Source organism: Phacochoerus africanus, chromosome 9, assembly GCF_016906955.1.
Source record: "Phacochoerus africanus isolate WHEZ1 chromosome 9, ROS_Pafr_v1, whole genome shotgun sequence".
In the NCBI taxonomy this organism is placed as follows: domain Eukaryota; kingdom Metazoa; phylum Chordata; class Mammalia; order Artiodactyla; family Suidae; genus Phacochoerus; species Phacochoerus africanus.
Genome location: NC_062552.1, coordinates 41,461,871 through 41,484,379, shown reverse-complemented (window position 1 = coordinate 41,484,379; position 22,509 = coordinate 41,461,871). Strand labels below are relative to the sequence as shown.

General features: G+C 46.7%; 1 protein-coding gene across 4 annotated transcripts in view; it reads right to left on the bottom strand.

Moving 5' to 3' along the window:
* RUNX2 (RUNX family transcription factor 2) overlaps positions 1-22,509 on the bottom strand; it is a 147,961-nt gene that overhangs the window by 60,737 nt on the left and 64,715 nt on the right. The window lies entirely within an intron of this gene.

Below are 22,509 nucleotides of genomic sequence, written 5' to 3'. Positions count from 1 at the left end.
AGGGTAAATCCCTGGAGGGGTTCTGCGGTAAATAAGCACAATAACACCCACTGCCTAAGAAGAAATATATGCCATCCTCTGTACCCCTGAAGCCCTGGTACGCTGCCCCAACATTTTAGTAAAATGTTAAGTAACCAAAGCTGATTCAGTGAAGAGCTGTTTTGGGTGAGGAAAAGAAGAGGAATTTAGTCTTTGAACAAAAAAACGTAAAGGGGAGTTCCCATCATGGCTCAGCAGTTAACAAACCCCACTAGCATCCGTGAGGACGGGGGTTCGATCCCTGGCCTCGCTCAGTGGGTTAGGGATCTGGCATGGCCGTGAGCTGTGGTGTAGGTCTCAGATGAGCCTCAGATCCCGCACTGCTATGGATGTGGTGTTGGCCGGCAGCTGCAGCTCCGATTGGACCCCTGGCCTGCGAACCTCCATATGCTGCAGGTGCAGCCCTAAAAAGCAAAAAAAAAAAAAAAAAAAAAAAAAGTAAAGGCATTAGGAGGACTATCCCTATCAGAGTAAAACCTTGAAGGATCCCTCGAGAACTGGAAGGTAGCTTCTTACCAGAAGCAGAAACACCTCATCCACCACTTAGGGCAGGACAAGAGGAATCTATCAGGACAGGGTTAAGTTGAACATTCGAATTTCCCAACTATAAGCTGTCTCCCTAAGACAAATTCCTTATTTTATTTGCCCCCAAATGTATTTTCCTGTCTCCTTTTTCATTGCCTACCCAGCCCAAAGAAAACAGACAGGAAGCCAAGGCTTGGTAATATGAGTGGAGCTGTCTCCACGGCCAAACGTGTTCCAACCAGGCCCATTAACTGAAATGCACCCACCACCCTATTTCCTGCCCGTGTGAGTCTGGGGCATGTGCCTCAACCCAGGGGCTAAGACGAGGAGAAAAATGATCTGGTAAAAACAAAGGAGACTCATTGTCTGTTGATGGTTGTTCTCTCCAGCCTTGAAGACTTTTTATCCAGATGACACATAGATTTCAGAAATCTAAGGGACCTTCAGAGATGATCTAAAATAGCTTTCAGACCCCAGCAAGCAAGGTGTCCAGAGCTGAAGTGACCAAGGACTGCAGAGATAAAAACAACTGGCCTGTGGGCCCCAGCTATTGACTTCTCAGCCTGGACCAGGATGGAGTCCCAGTCCAAGTGGTCTAAGCTTTTCGCTCATTGTGTGACATCTCAGACGGTACGGAAAATCCAGATCCAGAGTTCCCACTGTGGCACAACGGGATGGGCAGCATCTCTGCAGCACCAGGACACAGGTTCTATCCCCGGCCCGGTGCAGTGGGTTAAAGGATCCAGGGTTGCCACAGCTGCAGTGTCGGTCACAACTGCAGCTCGGATCTGGTCCCTGGCCTGGGAACTCCATATGGTGCCGGGAAGCCAAAATAGAAAGAGAAACATGAAAATCCAGATCTGCAGAGTGAGGCACCTGAGCGCTGAGCCCTGGGAGGTGTCAGCTGGTTTTCAAGGCAAGCAGAAGCAGCAGCAAAGATTTAGTTGCAAAGCTAATAAACAGCTCACCCACTACCCCAAACCAGCTTCCATCAGTACACCTTGCTGGGTCTTACAGGTTTCACGATGAGTGAATTATAGGGTACTTGTCACACTTAGATCCTTGGATTCTGTTCCTCCCACACATACCAAAAACAGGGAAGGGAAAAAAAGTATCAGTGGGGTGTGGATACAGTAGCAAACATTAACAAGACAGCTTATGGAGTTGTCCCCGGAAGTTATTGTTTTTAATAGGCCATATTTTTGGAAGGGCAGATTCCCTGAGGGCTGAGAGGAGGGCTCCACGTCCTTGCATGGTTCCTTTATACACTGGGACTTGATGTGGGCCGTAGGTCACAAGGAAATTTAATAAACTTTGCCTCTGCTTTCTACAGCCCTTTCATTAGGTTTTCATGGAGGCCGTCTGAGACGTGAACTCGGCACAGAGATGTGTGAGGACACGTTTATTTTCTGAGTCTGGCACCTCGGGGCAGTGATAGGAGGTGGTCGGCGAGAATAAAGTGCTTGGAGGAGCATGGATGCGTGTGACAAAGTCAAGCACAGGTGAAATCTGAAAAGCCTCAGCGACCTTTTGGAAATGACCTTCAAAGCGCAGCCACGTATCTACAGACATTCTCGAGCGATTCAGGGAACATCTCTCGGCAGCTGCATGCAGACCACAAACATCGGCATTTGTCCCTCTAGAGCCCTTCACAGCCACCGCCATGACCACAACATAATTCTTGCAGGAGAATGAAGAGCAAGACTCAAACGGGTTGTTCATCTTTTGAACCACGACAGATACCTGCTACCGCTAAACCACATCAGGGTAACCCTGGGACGAATGATGGGCTGAAAGAAGAGGCGCCCGCTCCCAGCACCCCAGCCATACTCCTCAGAAACCGAGGACTCAGAAGACAAAGGGCGAGCTGACCTAAAACAAGGGCAGGGTACCCAGCCACCGCACAGGGAGAGCCAGCGCTCATCCACGGGCCCAAGAGCGCATCGTCCAAGCAGGAGGAGGCTCTGAAAAACGGGGAACTGCATTGCGATATCCGAGATTAAAGCCAAATCTCGGTCCTGGGTCTTTCCTAGCTGCATTTCCTGCCTTCAGCCGTGGCTCTCCCACCCAAGCTGGATAAAAATATCTTAGATGGAAGCTTTGACAAATATGGATGTCCATCAGCTCAGGGAAGTCAAGAGCTCTGGAAGAGGGTCCTGGGGAGAGTTACTCTTTTTTTTTGTCTTTTTAGGGTCGCACCCATGGCGTATGAAGGTTCCCAGCCAGCGGTCGAATGGGAGCTGTAGCCTCCAGCCTACACCACAGCCACAGCAACACGGGATCCAAGCTGCATCTGGGACCTACACCATAGCTCACAACAACGCAGGATCCCCGACCTACTTAGCAAGGCCAGGGATTGGGAGTTCCCATTGTGGCTCAGTGGTTAACAAACCCAACTAGCATCCACGAGGATGTAGATTCGATCCCTGGCTTTGCTCAGTGGGTTAAGGATCCGGCGTTGCTGTGAGCTGTGGTGTAGGTCACAGATGCAGCTCAGATCCCATGTTGCTGTGGCTCTGACATAGGCTGGCAGCTACAGCTCCAATTCGACCCCTAGCCTGGGAACTTCCATATGCTGCAAGTACGGCCACAAAAAGACAAAAAAAAAAAAAAAAGTCCAGGGATCAAACCCGCACCCTCATGGATTCTAGTCAGATTCATTTCCAATGCACCCCGAAGGGAACTCCCTAAGACACAATTCTTGACTCTTCTCTCCCAGAAACCCTGTTTCTCCCTAAGAGTCCCTCATCTGGTGGCGCCAGCCACTCAGTGCTTTAAGCCAAAAACCTTGCATGCTTTCCTTGATTTCCCCTTATCCCTCCCTCCTCATCTTCAACGCATCACCAAGTCTTGTCATTTCCAACTTGAAAGTCTATCTCATATCTACTCAGCGCTCTCATTTCCACCAGCACAACTCTGGCCCAGGACCCTGCCATGTCTGTCTTGACATCTGCCATTGTCTCCTTCTATGTCCCCATCCCAGGACCTCTCCATTTTCCTGAAATGCGTTCCCCCGGATGCTCTGTACAGCCCACTCCTCCTCCTCCCTGAGACCTCGGGGTGAACGACGCTCCCTACAAGAGGGGCCTGCCTACTAGACTCTCTGTTGATTTCCTTGAGGGCTGTGAGCACAGTGTGTAATCATCTCAGGTATGGATTTGTCTCCCCTGCAAGACGATGACTCCCATGAAAAAGAGTGCTCTGGCTTGTTTTCAGTTGCACCCTCCAACCCAGTTCAGTGTCTGCCATACAGGAGGTGCTCCATAAATGTTTATACAAGAAATTATTTAATTTATTGATTTACTTATGTATTTTGCTTTTTAGGGCTGCACGTGCTGCATATGGAAATTCCCAGGCTAGGGGTCGAATAGGAGCTGCAGCTGCCCCTCTACACCACAGCCACAGCAATGCTGGATTCTTAATCCACTGAGCAAGGCCAGGGATTGAACTCGAGTCCTCAGGGATACCAGTTGGGTTCGTTACCATTGAGCCACAATGGGAACTCTTCCTCTTTTAGATGAATATCTCAGTTGAGAGAAAGTTTTCTAGCACAGGATATCATATTACAACCCAATCTTTCCCCAAAAAAACCTCTTCCTTCTTATTGGATATTCTCATGAATCCAGTGGGCAAAGCACCCCCCTCTTTTGGGGGGGAAACGAGCCTTTATTGGTGCTTCCTAAGAAATTTCCCTGAAGGATTCATTTAAGTGAAAACTTGCTTGCTTGCTTTCTGAAAAAGCCTCATTGGCTCTCACTACAACTCTTTTTTTTTTTTTTTGGCCATGCCACAGCATATGGCAGTTCCCAAGCCAGGGACTGACCACACCACAGCAGCAACCATAGCCATAGAAAGATCCTTCATCCACTGAGGCATCAGGGAACTCCACTCACTATAATTCTTAAGCATTCTGCAAGTCATTTTGAACCATAGAGCTGAAAAATGACAAAAGCAATTACTTAGATGTTACATTTTCTTTTCTTGCTTTTTTTTTTTTTTTTTTTTTTAAGGGCTGCACCTGCAGCATATGGAAGTTCCTGCGCTAGGGGTCAAAGGAGAGTTGCAGCTGGCAGCCACAGCCACAGCCACAGCCGATCCAAGCCTCATCTGCAACCAGTGCTGCAATTTACAGCAATGCCAGATTGTTATTCCACTGAGTGAGGCTAGGGATCAGACCTGCATCCTCATGGATGTTCTTAACCTACTGAGCCACAAGAGGAATTCCTAGATGCTAAATTTTAGAGCAAGACACTTCTTCAATAGGTAAGGACTCATGTGAGTCCCTGAGAGGGAAGTGCCTTGCCTGAAGTCACATAGCTGGTGGCAGGATGAGAACTCAGGTTTTCTGACTGCTAGTCCAGGCTCTTTTCCCTCCCATTGCTAACCAGCTTATTTTAGATTAAAACAAGCACATCATCAGTCATTCAGGGGAAGTCACGGTCAAAAGTGAATTTCAAAAGGGGGTAAAAAAAAAAAGGGAGCTCTCAGAACACATTGCTTTCAAAAAGTTTAGTGTTGTTTGGCTGAATATGACTTTTGTTGCAACACATTTAGAGGCACAAGAAGAACGCGTGATGGAAAGGTCAGAGCATTCACACATGCCTAGAGCAAAGACGCGTGAGCCACGGTTAGGTCACCAAGCGAGAGTCCGGCTAACGGTCCCGTTCTTCCCCACCCAGCTCTTTCCGTCCAAGGGCAACTCGCCCCCCACAGTGAAAGCTGGTCATGCTGCCACACAAGAACGTTTGCTTAAAAAATCATGCCTCTGAAACTGGTCCGCAAAGACTCCAAAACCGTGGTACCTGAACTACAAAAATAAACGTGCCACTCTGATGTGACCCCTTGTGCCCACTGTCATCAAAGTCACCTGAGCGCTGCTGAACAAGCCCAGAGGGGCAGCTGGGCGCCAAGCCAGAACCTCAGGCTCTGACCATGGTGTTCACAGCATTAAGCCTTGCCCCGGTTAGAGCGCCCTCTTCAGGGCTGCCCAAGTGCAAGCCTTTCACAACGGTGTCACACATGGCCTGTCCACACTCTCACGAGGCACAGTGGGGTCATTCTGCGGGCCACAAGGGCAGGATGTCTGACAGCTCCTCTTCTTAGCGTAGTATTTTAAATCCATTTCAAACACTTCCTTTATTAGGTATCTATCTACTTGTATCCTGGGTATCAGGAAGATACAATTTTTTTTTTTAGGGTGGAACTCACAGCATATGGAAGGTCCCAGGTTAGGGATGGAATCCTGCAGCTGCCGCCCTATGCCACAGACACAGCAACACTGGATCCTTAACCCACTGAGCAAAGCGAGTCCTCATGGATACCACTCAGGCTCATTACCGCTGAGCCACAAGGGGAACTCCCAGGAAGATACCATTTTGAAATGAAATAAAGTTAAAAGGCAGATCTGTGACAAAGCATCAGTCAGGAAACAGCACCATATCCACACAAGAGTCCGTCCCGCTAATATGTACTGGGCATCTGCCTCGTGAGTCTCCCTAGGCATTGGAAGGAGGAGAGGAGAGAAAGCGTATAAGACAAAGCGGCGGACAGTCATGGAGGAGAGAAAGGCACACAATTAAGTGTAACTGCAAAAGGCTGTGTGAGGGCGAGTACTGAAAACGTGATGGGCTGGGGATCGATTGAAGAAATATACACATGGGCTATTTCAAAATACCGAGGAAGCGGTGCTTTGTGTGATGATGTAAGAACATGCTCTTGCTTTATAGAAGGGGCAACTGATATATTGAGGAGTTAAATGTCCTGATGTCTGCTCTAAAACCTAGAAGATGAAGCAAGCACCGCAAAAGGCTACGTATAAAAACAAATGAAGCGAATACGGAAAAACGATATTAAGTATACAATAAGGGGATGAGAATATGGGGTTTGATGACATATTATGTCTTTCCACGTTCTGTTTGGAATTTTTCAGAAAAAGAAAACTTGAAAAAAAAATAGTAGAATGCAATTGGAAGAACAGGGGAGCAATGGGTGTTGATTTAAAAAAGGAAACTCGGGGAGTTCCCGTCGTGGCGCAGTGGTTAACGAATCCGACTAGGAACCATGAGGTTGCGGGTTCGGTCCCTGCCCTTGCTCAGTGGGTTAACAATCCGGCGTTGCCGTGAGCTGTGGTGTAGGTTGCGGACGCGGCTCGGATCCCGAGTTGCTGTGGCTCTTGCGAAGGCCGGTGGCTACAGCTCCGATTCATCCCCTAGCCTGGGAACCTCCATATGCTTCGGGAGCGGCCCAAGAAATAGCAACAACAACAACAACAACAACAAAAAAAAGACAAAAAAAGACAAAAAAAAATAAAAAAGGAAACTCGCCCTGATGAGACCACTCTGTCCTTGAAAGGTTGAGGAGGATTGTGCTAAGCAGAGAAGGAAGGAGAAAAGCTGGCTGGAGGACGAGTGACAGAAACATGATCCTAAGTGTCCTACGAGACAAGATGATGCTGAACATATATGTGCTATTACTCTAAACAGAGGCAAACCATGCTTCACGTCACTTAACTGTCAAACCTCTCTTTTGACAACTACACATTAATTCTTGTACCCTGTGAAATCTACATGGAAAGCTCTCCCTTTAAGACAGATCTTTTTTATCCCTTGACCAATTGAAGGACACTCTGGTAGCCCATGAGCCTCCTCTGCCAGGCACTCAGGCTTCCTAGAGGAAAAGGGGGTCTGGGGAGACACGAGCTAGTTTGCTGTCAGAATGAGATCTGGTCCAGTGCTCTCGGGCTCAAGTCACAGGACAGAACCATCTAAGGAGTTCCTGTTGCAGCTCAGCAGGACTCAAGGGGTTAAACCCGACATAGCGTCCGTGAGGACACGGGTTTGATCCCTGACCTCGCTCAGTGGGTTAAGGATCCAGCGTTGCTGCAAGCAGCGATGTAGGTCATAGATGTGGCTCAGATCCAGTGTCGCCATGGCAGTGGCATAGGCCTGCAGCTGCAGTTCCAATTCAACCCCTAGCCTAGGAACTTCCATATGCTGCAGGTACAGCCATAAAAAGAAAAGAAAAGAAAAAGAAAAGAAAAAAGTAAAGAAAAAGAATGCTGTGACAGTGACTTGGAATAAAAAGGAAGAGGAGAGAGGGCTTGTCCCAGAATTAGCATTTTTTTAGAGTAAACTGTTTATACAGCAACGGAGATGCTATTCCACAGCAGTTGTGGGGGCTGGGGATGACAAAAATGACAGCTTTCAATTCTAATCTCTCCACCCTGAGAGTGGTGCATCGAAGGAGTGTTTTCAGGGAGGGCTTAGGGAACAGGTTGACTAATTTTAAAGTCATAATTCAACTCCAAGTGAAATTACTTGGAATTTCATCTTTAAGGATGAGCCTCCCTCTATCCGAGAGAGTCCAGTTTAGGTGGTTTCCAGCAAAAGCGACGCAAGGAAGATGACACACACTCAAGGGAGTTGGGAGGAAAGCCACGTAAAGCTCGGGTCCAAAGACTTTTTATCACAATTGAGGCTCTAGATTTAAAACCCTGATCTTCTGCATTCCTACCAACCTGTGAAAATGAAAACACTACTGAGAAAAGTGAAACTCCCTCTCTGCTGACTTGCCTATGATGACATTTCACTGGTGGTTTGTGAAAGTCTAAAACTCAAAGACCTGTACTCTTATCATGCTTGCAGTGTTGAGATCAGCTCCCAGCTTCTCCCAGACACACCTCTCCAGCGCCCCCCACACCGCTACCCACAGTCCCAAGGAGCTTCTCCTCCCATTTCCACGTTTCCACGATTTACCATTTTCTAGTCTCTCAGGCTTAAAATCCAGCGTAGGTCCTGCCCCCTCTCTTTCCTAGACCCCATCCCTAGAGTTTCTACAGATCAAGCCCCTGTACCAGGATAAGCCCCTGGTTCCCATGTCCACTAGACCCTCTCCTAACCTCTCACCTGTAGCTAACAACACCAGGGCAGCAGGGTGGCATCTTCGAAAGGGCACTGACCAGCTGTAGGGCCACAGGAAGGCTCTGGTGGAACTCTTTAGGCCTACCCAACAGGAGTAGGTCACGCCTTTTCATTTCTTCCTTTCAGTCCCCGAATCCTAACATTCATGTGACTTAGCTGCTCAAACCCTTTCAGTTGTCCCACGCTGTCAACCAAATTCAACAAAGGCCCCGGAGCCCAGCAAACAGGGGCCTGGAAAATACGGTTTCAATGTCCTTTTTCACGCTCACTTCCCGTGGCTCCTCCCACACGGCTCCCGGTCTACGCTCCACTCACACCAGACCCACCCCCAGACCCCCCCCCACCCCCCCACCCCCCCACCCCCCACCCCGGTTCTTCAAAGAGTCCCTGCGCCTTTGCCCAAGCTCAGCACTTTCTCCTCCAACCAGCACGGTCTCTCCCCATCATCTCCATCTGGCCAAATCCCTTCCCAGTCTCAGGCTGGTCATCCCATTGTTCTGGCATTTTCTGTCTCTAGGGCCTCGGTGAGCCCTCTGGTTTCTATCACAGAAAGCTGAGCGCAGCTCCAACTGGTTTTTGTCTGCTCCATGTGGTTACACTTAAGTGTCGCTGGCATTCAGTAAGCATTCATTTACTATGAATCGATATAAAATATTTATATAAAAGTATCCGCGATGCTCCTGGACGTGACTGTGAAACCCACCCCCGGCCCCTGAGGAGGGGTGTCCTGTCTGACATCTAGCACATCATTTGGAGCCTAAGTACAGAGAAGGAGCACCACCCAGGCCTGCTGAATAAATAAGAACACTGATACATTTAGAATTAATTCTCTCTCCTTTTGTCCAGTAAAAGTCAGAGAAGAGGGGGAAAAAAAACACTAGTTATTGGGAAACATTTCCCACAGTGAAACTGATGAGTCTATCATCTTTGCTGGGAAAGGCTGCTGAGTCATCTTTTTTTGCCTAAGCGTATGCTGTCTGGTTCAGGTCAAAAACTCTTTCAGAGGTATGAGCAGGCAGATCGCTAACCATGGACTGCATAAAGAGATCTGGGTCAGGGTATGTGCAGACCGAAAGAGAAGATGAAGGTGATGTCTACACTGAACTTAAGCTGATAACATTACAGCTGAAATAAATACATTTTTCAACAAGTGTCAAAAAAAGAAAAGAAAAAAAAAAACATGATTTCAGGACCTAAAGAATGAAATAGACTAAGAAACTGTCTTCATGTTCAAGGCCTCAACCCCGCCCTCGTATCACTGGAGCTCAGTATATGATGTGCGCACAGGCCTGAGACAGCCCTAGATCAATGCTAGGGTGTGGCTTCAGAGAGAGGACCACAGGTCATAAAAAAAATCCCCTTCCGGGAGATTCTTCTCTGATGGCACTTCAAAAATGAACTAACAGAGGGAGTTCCCATCGTGGTTAACAAATCCGACTAGGAACCATGAAGTTGTAGGTTCGATCCCTGGCCTTGCTCAGTGGGTTAAGGATCCAGCGTCGCTGTAAGCTGTGGTGTAGGTTGCAGACACAGCTTGGATTCCGCGTTGCTGTGGCTGTGGTGTAGGCCAGAGGCTACAGCTCCAATTAGACCCCTAGCCTGAGAACCTCCATATGCCTCGGGAGCAGCCCAAGAAATGGCAAAAAAAAAAAAAAAAGAGCGTCCCTCCAAGGGCCCTTCTTCATATATAAACCAATTTCTAAAGGGGGAAAAAAAAAGTCCTAATCACTACCACCTATCGTCAAGAGCTCCCTTCAGCCCTTGAACAGAGCCAGGCATGGAGAATTCAGTTTATCAGGAAAGAAGAGAGGAAGAATAATTTCACCCATGAAAGGTCTGAAACCTTCCAGTCTCTTGGGTAAAAACATAATTATGGGAAGAAAAACATAATCTACTCAAGAGACATAATTACAGAGTTAAGCCATAGACTCCATAGAAATATTCTAGGAACTCTAGTTCATAGGGGGAACAAAAATGTTACAAGCTGAATTTGCTTTCTTTTAATAATAAGAGGCGCCAGTTTCGATCAGTGAGTAAAAAGTTCACCCTCCCAAACGGTAGACATTTTTAAACATTTGAAAACAAAAATGTAATTTTCATACAAAAATGTAGTCATTTTTTAAATACCGTTCGCCACAGGAGAAATCACTGAAGGACTGCCTCTTCCAACCTGGAGGCTTCTAGAGGTTAAAGAATTCAAGATCTTTGAATAAATACACAAACGAAAGAATTGTGAGGGAGCCATTCGTATGGCTATAAAAGCGAGTTCCTTTAGGACTTTTAGATTTGAGGCTGTGGCCAATTACGACCAGCACAGAATGAAGTATCTGGAGGAAAGGACAGGGTGATGGAGCTATGCCAGCATCAGTCACCCATCACGGAATAACCTCTAAAAAAATCTGCTTCGAGAACAATCCCTTTTCTTGAAATAATGGAGTCCAAAACCTTGAAACATTTAAGGAAAAAGAAATGCATGGGAGGCAAGGAGGGGAAAAAAAAAAAAGAGGGTAAAGAAAGACCAGATGAAAGCATAAATGGCAATCTACAAGCGGAGATGTGATATTTTTGCAGGCAGGGGAGAAAGAACCACCAGGGAACCTGGCTGACGAGCACAGCCCCTGGCCTCTGTCCTAAAACGTCTCTCATCTACGCTGCCTCTTTACCTCCAGGTTCCCTGATGCTGTCTAGTTTCCAATCCTGTTAATAACCTTCGACTTTGTCTGCCCGTTGTTTCCAACGGCTGCTTTTGTCCATCTTTACGCCCATTCAAAGTAAAAATTACATAAATTCCAATTTTTCAGAGCTGGGAGAGAATGGGGATCTCGCCAGACCATGTTTTTATTTGAGAAAAGGAACTGATGCCCCAGAAAACCCCAGTGACTTGTCTGAAGTCACGAAAGTCGGCTGTGACACAGGAAGCCAGCGCCTGACCTGCCTCCGTCCCGTTTTTTTTACATACCAGGCTGTCCTACGAGGAAAGAAGGCAGGGTGGGGGTGGGGGGGCTGCTGAGGAAAAGAGACCCAGAAAGAACAAAAATAAGAAAAAAAGCAGAGAAGCCGAATTCAGAGATTTTTATCACATGACGCCCATTCATTCTGACTCTGTTTTTCTCACGACACATCTTGTTCTACTAATTACAACCCAACATCCACAACCACCCTGGGCTGTGAGGATCTGTCTCTCTCCCTTTAGTTTCTGGGAAATGAACAAAAGATCTCTTTCTCTAGGTGGACACGTTACTCCCCAAACGTCATCAAACTTGAGTGTGTTAGTTCTGAAAACATTTCCTTTGCCATCTCTGACGATACGAGACTCATGCACACACCCCGCAGTTTTGTGCTACAAGCCTTTAGAGAGACCCCACTGAGCGAGGTAAATTTTTTTCTTAATGGTAACGTCTTAAGCAATGGAAATGGTCGTGTCCATAGTTGAACAAAAAAGCATCCGTGTTTATTTGCCAATAATCCAGCTCAACATGGATGGCATTATTCTTCAAAGAGTCTAGTGACAACGAGCCCTCAGACTGTCACGCAACTCCTGGATCCTGGCTGTTTCCTGAGCATATGCGATCTTTTCTGTTTCTCTTTCCTTCTGATGGCTTTGTGCATGTGCTGTGTCACTGGGTGTGTGTCTGAGGCAGAGAAAAAGAAGCACTCCATCGCAGCAATTAAAAAGTGCAAAGGCTCCTCTCTTGACATATGCTGCTAACAGCCGTGCAACATCATTTTCAATTTTCCCGTCGCCGTAACAGGAAGAAAACGCTCAAAAGGAATAACCCTAGGAAAAAGTCAGCCAGCTCCTGCAGCCTGTGCTGAATGGCAGTGAAGATCACAGAAGAAGAAAAAAGAAAAAGACAGGAACAAAAAGGGTGGGGGTGGGGGGGCAGGCTGGGGGTTGTGTGTGTGGGGGGGCACCACAGAGAATTTCTTGCTTAAACTGGACCTCGTCCAGCTGGCAAGAAGAGGTGGTTTTCTTAACGCTTGCGAAACCTGATTACTTTTTTAAAGGAATGAAGAAGAAGGAGATGTAAACACGGCCATTAAGACAGATTTAAGGTACTTAGTTTTAATCTGGTCTAAGGCCGCTCCAATTGTCGGCAGCTCTGCAATTCTCTGCTCCTTAGACATGAATAAGGGGGATGTCAGGGTCTTCTGAGCAGCCAGCGCTGTCAGCTGAGCTCTGTGGTTACCCTCTCAGGTCAGGCATGGAAGGAACAGCAGCTTAAGCAATAATGGATGGATGTCTGTTATGCGCTGTGTCTGTCAGAAGTCTGTTTTTACTACATTAAAGGACCATTGTGTTTATATCGACACAACAGGTCTTAAACAGATTGTTTAAACATGATTAAACAGGAGATGTCTTTGAACGAGTCCCCCCCGCCCCTAATAAAATGCAGATGGGTATGGAACTGAAAAAATGCCGAGAACAACGTAAAAAAATAAAACACAACCTCATCTCTCTCTCCATGGCAAGGGTAACACGATATAAATGCCAAAATAAAACAGTTTACAAGTTAAACTCAAAAACAGTTCTCTCACGGATCAGCAGCCTAGAATAGCATTGATCGACCATCCAGCCACCCTTCCTTAAGGCTGCTGCACAATGTGCTGCCGTCTTAATAATCTCGTTGTTCAGCCATAGGTAATGAAGGGGGTCTATTGTGTTAATCCTGGCATTCTTATCTTCCGCGTCCTCTGAATCAACAACTGCAAAGCCTGCTGCCTCTTCATTCCAACATGACCAGCGTTTGCTCACTTTCAGATCTGCTAAAGTGTTCTTACATTCCACTCTGTCACGAAAGGTGCCAAGTATTTTGAGTAGGATCAAGTTATTGTTATATAAAAGGGAATCTACAGCAGTGTTACATGGAGTCAGAAGATAGCAAGTTTTACCTTTTTTTTTTTTTTCAAAGCAGCCCAGACTGGAAAAGTGCATTCTTTTCAAACCCAGGGAAGTGGGTCTGTGGCCTTTTTTCAGGGTTTATTGTCAGCCCTACCTCAATTAAAGAACACCACTGAGACACCAGCTCCATATTTTTTAAACATTAAAAGAAAAATCCAGAGTTCCCGCTGTGATGCAACAGGATCAGAGGCATCTTGGGAACACCGGGAGATAGGTTTGATCCCTAACCCAGCTCAGTGGGTTAAGGATCCGGCATTGCTGCACCTGTAGCTTAGGTCAAAACTGTGGCTCTGGGAGTTCCCATCATGGCTCAGTGTTTAACGAATCTAACTAGGAACCATGAAGTTGCAGGTTCAATCCCTGGCCTCACTCAGTGGGTTAAGGATCCGGCGTTGCCGTGAGCTGTGGTGTAGGCTGGCAGCTACAGCTCCAATTAGACCCCTATCCTGGGAACTTCCATATGCCTTGGGTGTGGCATATGGATCTGATCCCTGGTCGGGAGCTCCATAGGCCTCAAGACAGCAAAAAAAGAAAAAGAAAAAACCCTTCAGGTGATTAAAATTAAACTTTTACACCCCCAAAGCAAATGCAAAGTTTTAAGGATTTTCTGCTGGCTTCAAGCTGAATTATCTAGTCAGTAATAACAGTTGAAGATTTTTCTTTCATACATTCTTTGTAATGGCTTTTCAGAAACTACACTCAGTATTTTGGAATAACCTATAAGGGAAAAGAAACTGGAAAAAAATATATATGTATAACTGAATCACTTTGCTATACACCTGAAACTAACACAACATTGTAAATAAACTATAGACTTCAATTAAAAAAAACTTTAAGAGAGTTCCCGTCATAGCTCGGTGGTGAACAAACCCGACTAGTATCCTTGAGAACTCGGGTTTGATCCCTGGCCTTGCTCAGTGGGTTAAGGATCCAGCATTGCCGGGAGCTGAGGTGTAGGTTGCAGATGTGGCTCTGATCTGGCATTGCTATGGCTGTGGTGTAGGCCAGCAGCTACAGCTCCTATTTGACCCCTAACCTGAGAACCTCCCTATGCTGTGGGTATGGCCCTAAAAAGACAAAAGACAAAAAATAATAAAAATAATTTTTAAGTATTGGTTTTTCCACGTAACTTGAATAAGGTTATAAATTTGCATTATCTCTATTATATGCAATCACTTATATGGACAAGAAGGAGAGCCCAGTAGAAGGAACGGACAGGACCAATGTGAGTGCCATGTCTCTTTCCAGGCAACGGGGATGCTGTCCTCTGGAGGCCCAACACCCTGGGTACTCTGCTCACCCCACGACCCCAAAACCCTCTGACCACCGAACACGCCATCAGCCTTTGTCTCATCTCAAAACGGCGCATGCTCAAGAATCCAGGAAGCTCCCTGGAAGAGAAGGAAGACAGTCTGGAAAGTGGGGTGACCACTGAAAGAACATCACCACTTGATTCTTTCTCTTCCGGGTGCTAACCCTTTCAGGGATCTTCCCCTGAGAACGGTCCCAGAAATCCCTTACTTTCTGCACCAAGAGTAGGCTCTTCCCAAGAGTTAACTGGCCTAATGGCTCAATGAGTCTTATTAACAACCCATGAGATTGACTCGTTAAACTCTACCCAGTAGAACTGAGGACGCCAACGTGTTGTAAGAAAGATAACACATGACTAAATGGCAGGAGATTCGGGTTCTGCCACTCACCGGAGCTGGTGAACTTCTCAGGTAGAGAAATTTCTCATCTGCAAGATAACAGACAATCTAACTTCCAATTCTAAAAAGCAGTGATGCTACAGAGGCCTCGCCGGTCCTCACGGGTTTCACACACACCCAGTTAATGGCACAATTAAAAGACTAAGCTACTGTCTGACTCAAAAGCAGAATCCCGTATCTAAATCTGGGCCTGACTTAATAAGGAGCCGAAAATCTGGAGTCTGTTCTTGGCTTTCCCAGTAACTTGGTTGTGGAGTGGTAGGCAAATAATCTGTCATCTCTGTGACTCAATTTCTTTCTGACTCAACTTCCTCATCTGTCAAATGAGGATCAAAGGACGTGCATCACAGGGATGTCATTGGGATGAAGTGAAAGAGACGAGGAAATGTCCCACACGGGGGAAACCATGACGCAAATACAATATTCATTACAGTTAAAATTTCCTAAAAAAATAAAATAAAATAAAATTTCCTAAGCACTTATCAGGAAACTATAAACTATGCGAAACTGGGGGGCTCAGGGTATGCTTGGGGAGGCACCATATAAACAAATAATGACAGCAATGTGACAAACAGCACAAGTGAAGTCTGAACAGGCAAAGAGGAACCAACGGACAAATGCTTAACTGCCAAGAGCGGACAGAAAAGGCTGGCAGAAGAGCAACCTTAAAGGATGAGGAGGAGTTCCCGTCGTGGCGCAGTGGAAACGAATTCAACTAGGAATCATGAGGTTGTGGGTTCAATCCCTGGCCTCACTCAGGGGTTAAGGATCCGGCATTGCCGTGAGCTGTGGTGTAGATCACAGATGCGGCTCGGATCTGGCGTTGCTATGGCTGTGGTGTAGGCCAGCGGTTACAGCTCCAATTCAATGCCTAGCCTGGGAACCTCCATATGCTTCGGGTGTGGCTCTTAAAAAAAAAGGATGAGTAGAATCCAATCAAGCAAATGCAGAAGGAAAAAGACATTCCAGGCAGAAGGAACAGCGGGTGCAAAGGCACAGAGGTTAAAAAAACAGAGAGTGAATCTATTTGGCGTCGCTGGGGCTCAGCCCTAGGGGTGTGGTAGGGAGGAGGTCAGGCAGGTCAGATGCTGAAAGGCCTTGTGTGCACTGCAACAGCATCAAGGCTTCCTCTTGTAAGTAACAGGGGACCACTGAGGTATTTTAGGTGAGGCTGTGCCATAGACCGATTTAATTTCTGAGGACCACTTTACTTACAGGGAAAAACAGATCTAAAAAGGAGTGCAGGGAGTTCCCACTATGGCACAGAGGGTTAAGAATCTGACTGCAGGGAGTTCCCTTCGTGGCTCAGCGATTAGAGAACCCAAATAGCATCCATGAGGACGCAGGTTCAATCCCTGGCCTTGCTCAGTGGGTTAAGGATCCCACGTTGCCGTGAGCTGTGGTACAGGTCACAGATGCTGTTCGGATCCCCATGGCTGTGGCTGTGGTATAGGCCACCAGCTGTGCTCCGATTCGACCCCTAGCCTGGGAACTTCCATATGCCATGGGTGTGTCCCTAAAAAGAAAAAAGAAGAATCTGACCGCATCAGCTCCAGTCACTTTGGAGGTGCGGGTTCAGCCCCAGCCTGGTGCAGTGGATTAAAGGGTCCAGCATTGCCACAGCTGTGGTTCAGATTCAATCCCTGCCTTGGGAACTTCCATATGTCTTGGATGCAGACATACACACAAAAATAATGAATGAATAAATAGGAGTGCGGTTCAAGGCATGCAAGCAGTTAGGGAATTATTTTAATATTATCAACCAAGAGACAGACACTGAGAGTGTAAACTCAGCTACTGCCAGGCTCATGGGTATGCAGGAAAGCATTTCAGACACAGAACAGAGATGCAGACAATACAGTAGAACAAGAAGGTATAAGAAATAAGGCAGAGAAGACGAGTCTCAGGTTGTTGGTTTGGTCAAAAAGGTGAATTGAGGGACATCCCAAACTGGTAAAACTAGAGGGGTTCCTATCTGGGTAGAGAAGTTTGGTCAAAGTGGAGTGTGGCGGAAGTTCTCCTGTGGAGCATTGGGTTAAGGATCCGGCATTGTCACTGCAGCAGCCTGGGTCACTGCTGAGGCATGAGTTCAATCCCTAGGCCAACAACTTCCCCAAGCTGTAGGCACAGCCAAAAAAAAAAATAAAATAGTGGAGGTGGGATGGGATCCTGAATACTGTGGGGGACACTAGTTTGAAGGACCCGTGGGACATATTCAGGTGGAGCTGCCCAGGAAGCAAACCAGAAATATGGTCTGAGATTCAGAAGAGGATGGAGATGCATTTTCAGGGGTCTCGGGAACCTGAAGCCATGGCTGACAGTGATAGGGTCACTTGGGGAATGAATGTAATGAATTGAATAGAGCAGAGTATCTGAAAATGAATCCAAGAAGCACAAACACTTAAGGTGCCAACAAGCAAGAGGAGCCAGTAAAGAGATAGAGGAAGAGGAGGGGGAGAGGCTCGTGCAGCCATGGACCAAGGAACAGGCAGCCCTCCTCCTGGAAAGATACAAACCAGAAGCTGCTGCCCTACCCCTGCTCCAGGGACCCAAGGAAGCCCTGCAGAAGGGCAGCCTCCCTTTCTATTCCCAGGCCAAGGGCACCACGTTCATTCAGCCGCAGTGGTAAAACTCCTCCACTCCTTCTGGACCCATTCTTCAAGCAACCTCATCCACACCTATGGCTTCAAATGCATCTCCAGCCTCTCCTAAACTTCAGACTCATACTTCCAGTTGCCTCCTGGGCATCTGTTTTTTAATGGTATATGGAAGTTCCCAGGCCAGGGCTTGAATCTGAGCCGCAGCGTCTCAGGAATCGAACCCACACCTCTGTAGAAGCCCAGGCTGCTGCAGTCAGATTCTTAACCCACGGCACCCCTGGGGGACCTCCCTGGGCATCTTTTTAATAAGAATATTTTTACCGGTGTTTATAACTGTGCACGGTGTCTTCTGAGCTCAAACGCAGTCGTGTTATTTTAAAGGAATTTTTTTATTTTTGGCCACAGCCAGGGAATGTGGAAGTTCCCCGGCCAGGGATCAAACCCACACCACAGCAGTGACAATGCCAGATCCTTAACCCACTGAGCCACCCGGGAACTCCAAAAGGAATACTTTCAAAGTCCCCCAACTACATGGCAATCAGCCCTCTCTGGGCCAAGTCACAAGTCAGACTGTGAGTCTGAACCTATCATTGGCATAGGTCTGAGGATAACCAAAATGTGTTCTGGTCTAAATATTACACACGGATCTTCAAAACCAGAGTCAAAGAAGGGAGGGGAAGGGCAAAAGAAAACATGAAGCTACAGCAAAAAAATTTCTAAAACTCACCACCTTTCCCAGCATACCTTTTGAGAAAAATCCTTCCTGAATCCCACAGAGCAATATATTTGACCACTTCTTAGCTTACCATTTGCACTCCAATAAGCTTAAGAGAAATACAGAAACAAAATAAAATAAACGCAATCCCTCTTCTGCCCCCGACCCCCCTTCTGCAGTCTCTCCCCCAGTGTCAATCAGAAGGTAACAAGCCCTGAAGAATGTATACGGGGATGGAAAGAAAAGAACCCGTCTGTTATGGATGGAGCTATGGCAGGGGTCCAATGTAAAGAGTAGGAGTGACAGCACTTACAACTGCAAACTTCACTAATAAACATATATCAGGAGTTCCCGTCGTGGCGCAGTGGTTAACGAATCCGACTAGGAACTATGAGGTTGCGAGTTCAATCCCTGGCCTTGCTCAGTGGGTTAACGATCCGGCGTTGCGGTGAATTGTGGTGTAGGTCACAGACGTGGCTCGGATCCTGCGTTGCTGTGGCTCTAGTGGAGGCCGGTGGCTACAGCTCCGATTGGACCCCTAGCCTGGGAACCTCCATATGCCTCGGGAGTGGCCCAAGAAAATGGCAAAAAGACTAAAAAAAAAAAAAAAAAAACTGTATATCAAAGGACACTAAAAAGAGAGTCTGAGCCACCAAGTTGGCCTAAGGATTTCTAGACCTTCTCCTTTTCCCTACATGAATGCTGAACTTCAGAGGTTAATAAATTCTAGAGCAATTTAGAATCTGCTTTGACACTACAGGCCAGAAGAGAGTGGCAAGATATATCCAAAGTTCTAAAAGGGAAAAAGGTGCACCCTAGGCTATGCTACCAGCAAGAATATCATTTAAAATAGAAGGAGAAATAAAGACTTTCTCCAACAAACAAAAGCTAAAAGACTACAGCAATATTAAACCCATTCTCAAAGAAATACTGAAAGGACTTCCCTAAATAAAAAAGAAGCAAGAATAAATAGGATGGAGGAAATCACAACTGGATAGAATGTGCCTTGAAAAAAACATGATGGGGCATTTCCGCTGTGGTGCAGCGGAAACCAATCCGACTAATATCCATGAGGATGCGGGTTCAATCCCTGGCCTCGCTCAGTGGGTCAAGGATCTGGCGTTGCCGTGAGCTGTGGTGTAGGTCGCAGACTCCGCTGGGATCTTGCATTGCTGTGGCTGTGGCGTTAGGCTGGCGGTTGCAATTCCAACTCAACCCCTAACCTGGGAACTTCCATATGCCACAGGTGTGGCCCTAAAAAGCAAAAACAGAAAGAAAGAAAGAAAGAAACAAACAAACATGATGACCGCCTCTACTGATTCCACAACAGGCTTTGTTTCCTGTTCATTCAAAATAAGGCCCTAGGTTGGTCCATCATTTTATGCACCAGTTCACCACATAAATTTTTATTCCTTAATATTAACCCAAAAAAAAAAGAAACCCAAAAACCCCATCCAATGTGAATGTTAAAAGTGAATTCCATTACCTGGTCTACTTTGTTTCCCTGAATGACTTTCGGTGGAGTATGGACAAGGGGCAAAAACGCTATCACACTGGAACAGTGAGGCGTTCTTTTTCTAGTTGAGGACATGAGAAAAAATGACCGAATTGAAAAATGATAGAATTGCTGAAGTGCTCAAGAAGGCAGCATTTTGAACTTAGCCCTGAATGTTGAAGAGGCCCCAGAATCAATACGCAGAAGCACAGAAGATCATGGAGACCGAAAAAATCACCTCAGCCAAGGCACCAACTCATAACTTCCACCAACAGGTCTGCAAGGGGTTGAGATGAAGAGGGTTTTGGGTTTGGGTTTGGATTTACTGTTGTTGTGCTTTTTGTGGAGGGGAAGAGAGGCACTGATCATACAGATAAAAGAGATTTAGTGCTACTCTCCTGCAAGTCACCATCTATCCACTTAGAATTTTTTTTTTTTGTCTTTTTAGGGCTGCATTTGCAACGTATGAGGTTCCCAGGCTAGGAGTCAAATTGGAACTGTAGCTACTGGCCTACGCCACAGCCACAACAACACAGAATCCTAGCCACATCCTCGACCTACACCACAGCTCACGGCAACGCCGGATGCTTAACCCACTGAGAGAGGCCAGGGATGAAACCTGCGTCCTCATGGATGCCAGTCAGATTCGTTTCTGCTGCGCCAGCTCCTCCACTTAGAATTTAACATTCAAGAATGCCTGCCAGGAAGTTTAACTGCGGGTATTCAAGATCTGGCCCACAGGCTTTCATATCCATAAAACCTTCCCTCCACCCCCTAAACAGGAAGCATAGCTACTCCTAAACTTCCCTGCCACTTCAGCTGCCACTTTCTGATGCCTTTTCTGGTTTCCTGTCACTTTCTGTTACACAGGCACAGTCACGAATCCCCCTTATCAGACTGAGCTGCCCTCTGGGCCATGTCTATGACTAAGTCATCTCGGAATCCCCACAGCCCTACTTCAAGTACCCACAGGTATCCAGGGAGTGTTCGTTGAATGAATAAATGGGCCAGTGACTGGCAAAATCTATTTGCTAATAACCATTCTCTCTGGTTAAAAATAAAACCACAAAAAAACAGGTATCATCACAAAAACACCTAAAAAGTTCAGAGTTCCCATTGCGGCTCAGTGGATTAAGAACCCGACATAGTGTCCATGGGGATTCAGGTTCAATCCCTGGCCTCCCTCACTGGGTTAAGGAGCCAGCCTTGCCACAAGCTGCAAATGTAGCTCAGATACAGCGTTGCTGTGGCTGCGGCATAGGCCTGCAGCTGCAGCTCCGGTTCGACCCCTGGCCCGGAAACGTCCATGTGCCTCGGGAATGGCCCTAAAAAGAAAAAGAAACCAAAAAGTTGGACTGAATACCGCTGAAGTGATCCCTGGGAGTGACACTTAAGGATACATTCTAACCTCCAACGATCAGATGAAGCCCTTCAGATTCTGATCATATTCCAGGCTTGCTAACGGACGTGAACAAATGTCAACTTACACTCCTTACCCAGCAACAACTACAGGAAGACTGCCCTCAAAAGACAGATGACAAGCACAATGATGCATAACAAGGTAAAGGACACATGCTGCATGGTGTCCTTAAACACTTAAATACATATAATACAAAATACTGGGAGTATTATTTAATGTATTTACCAGCCTGGTTCCCCCCAATATTCCCTACTCGTAGTCACCTTACCTTTCACTCTAAGAGAGCTGTCTCTAAGACACACTAACACGAAAAGAAAATCACAGACTTGGAGAATAGACTTGTGGCTGCCCCGGGGTGGGGGGTTGGAGGGAGGGATCGGGAGCTTGGGGTGAACGGATGCAAACTATTGCTCTTGGAATGGATTTACAATGAGATCCTGCTGTGTAGCATTGAGAACTATGTCTGGATACTCACATTGCAACACAACAATGGGAGGAAAAAGTATGTACACATGTGTGTGTACCTTGGTCCCCAGGCTGTACAGCGGAAAAATAAATAAATAAATAAAATAAAGTAAGACACACTAACACTGTGACAAGTGGTTCCGAGGAAAATCTGAAAGCGTCGGAGGCTGGACAAGGGGAAAGAAGAGCAAAGGCAGCCGAACGTGCAGTAAGGATCCAGGCAGAGAGAGTGTAATTATCCTGACCTTAGGGTGTGTTTTCGGGGTTGACAAATCGAACGTTTCACTGGATTAAGGGCCATTTTTTCTTTTCTTTGCAGAACAAAATCCCTTGGCCCGGATAACAGTTCAAAGCATATCTACCTGAGACGGCTGTACAGCTGTCCCTCCACCGGCCCCGTCCCCAAACCTCGTACCTGCTGATGGTAGGGGCGCCCGTGAAAAAGGGCAAGGGAACCTCTGACTTGCACCACAAATGCGGCAGGACGAAAAATTGACCTTGGCTCTCAGACATGTGTGACTCCTTTCGAGAACTCCTGACTCAAACTTTCAGAGGGAAGTGGCCCTTTAATAACATCTCTTCTGAGAATAGTGCCATATGGTTTTAACAGAGGTTTATTTCCTGAACCCAAAGAGGGCTGCTGAGTCTCAATCCAAGGAAAATAATTATGCAGACAATTTCACTCTATTGCTTTCAGGGAAACCCATTCTGTGTGGTCC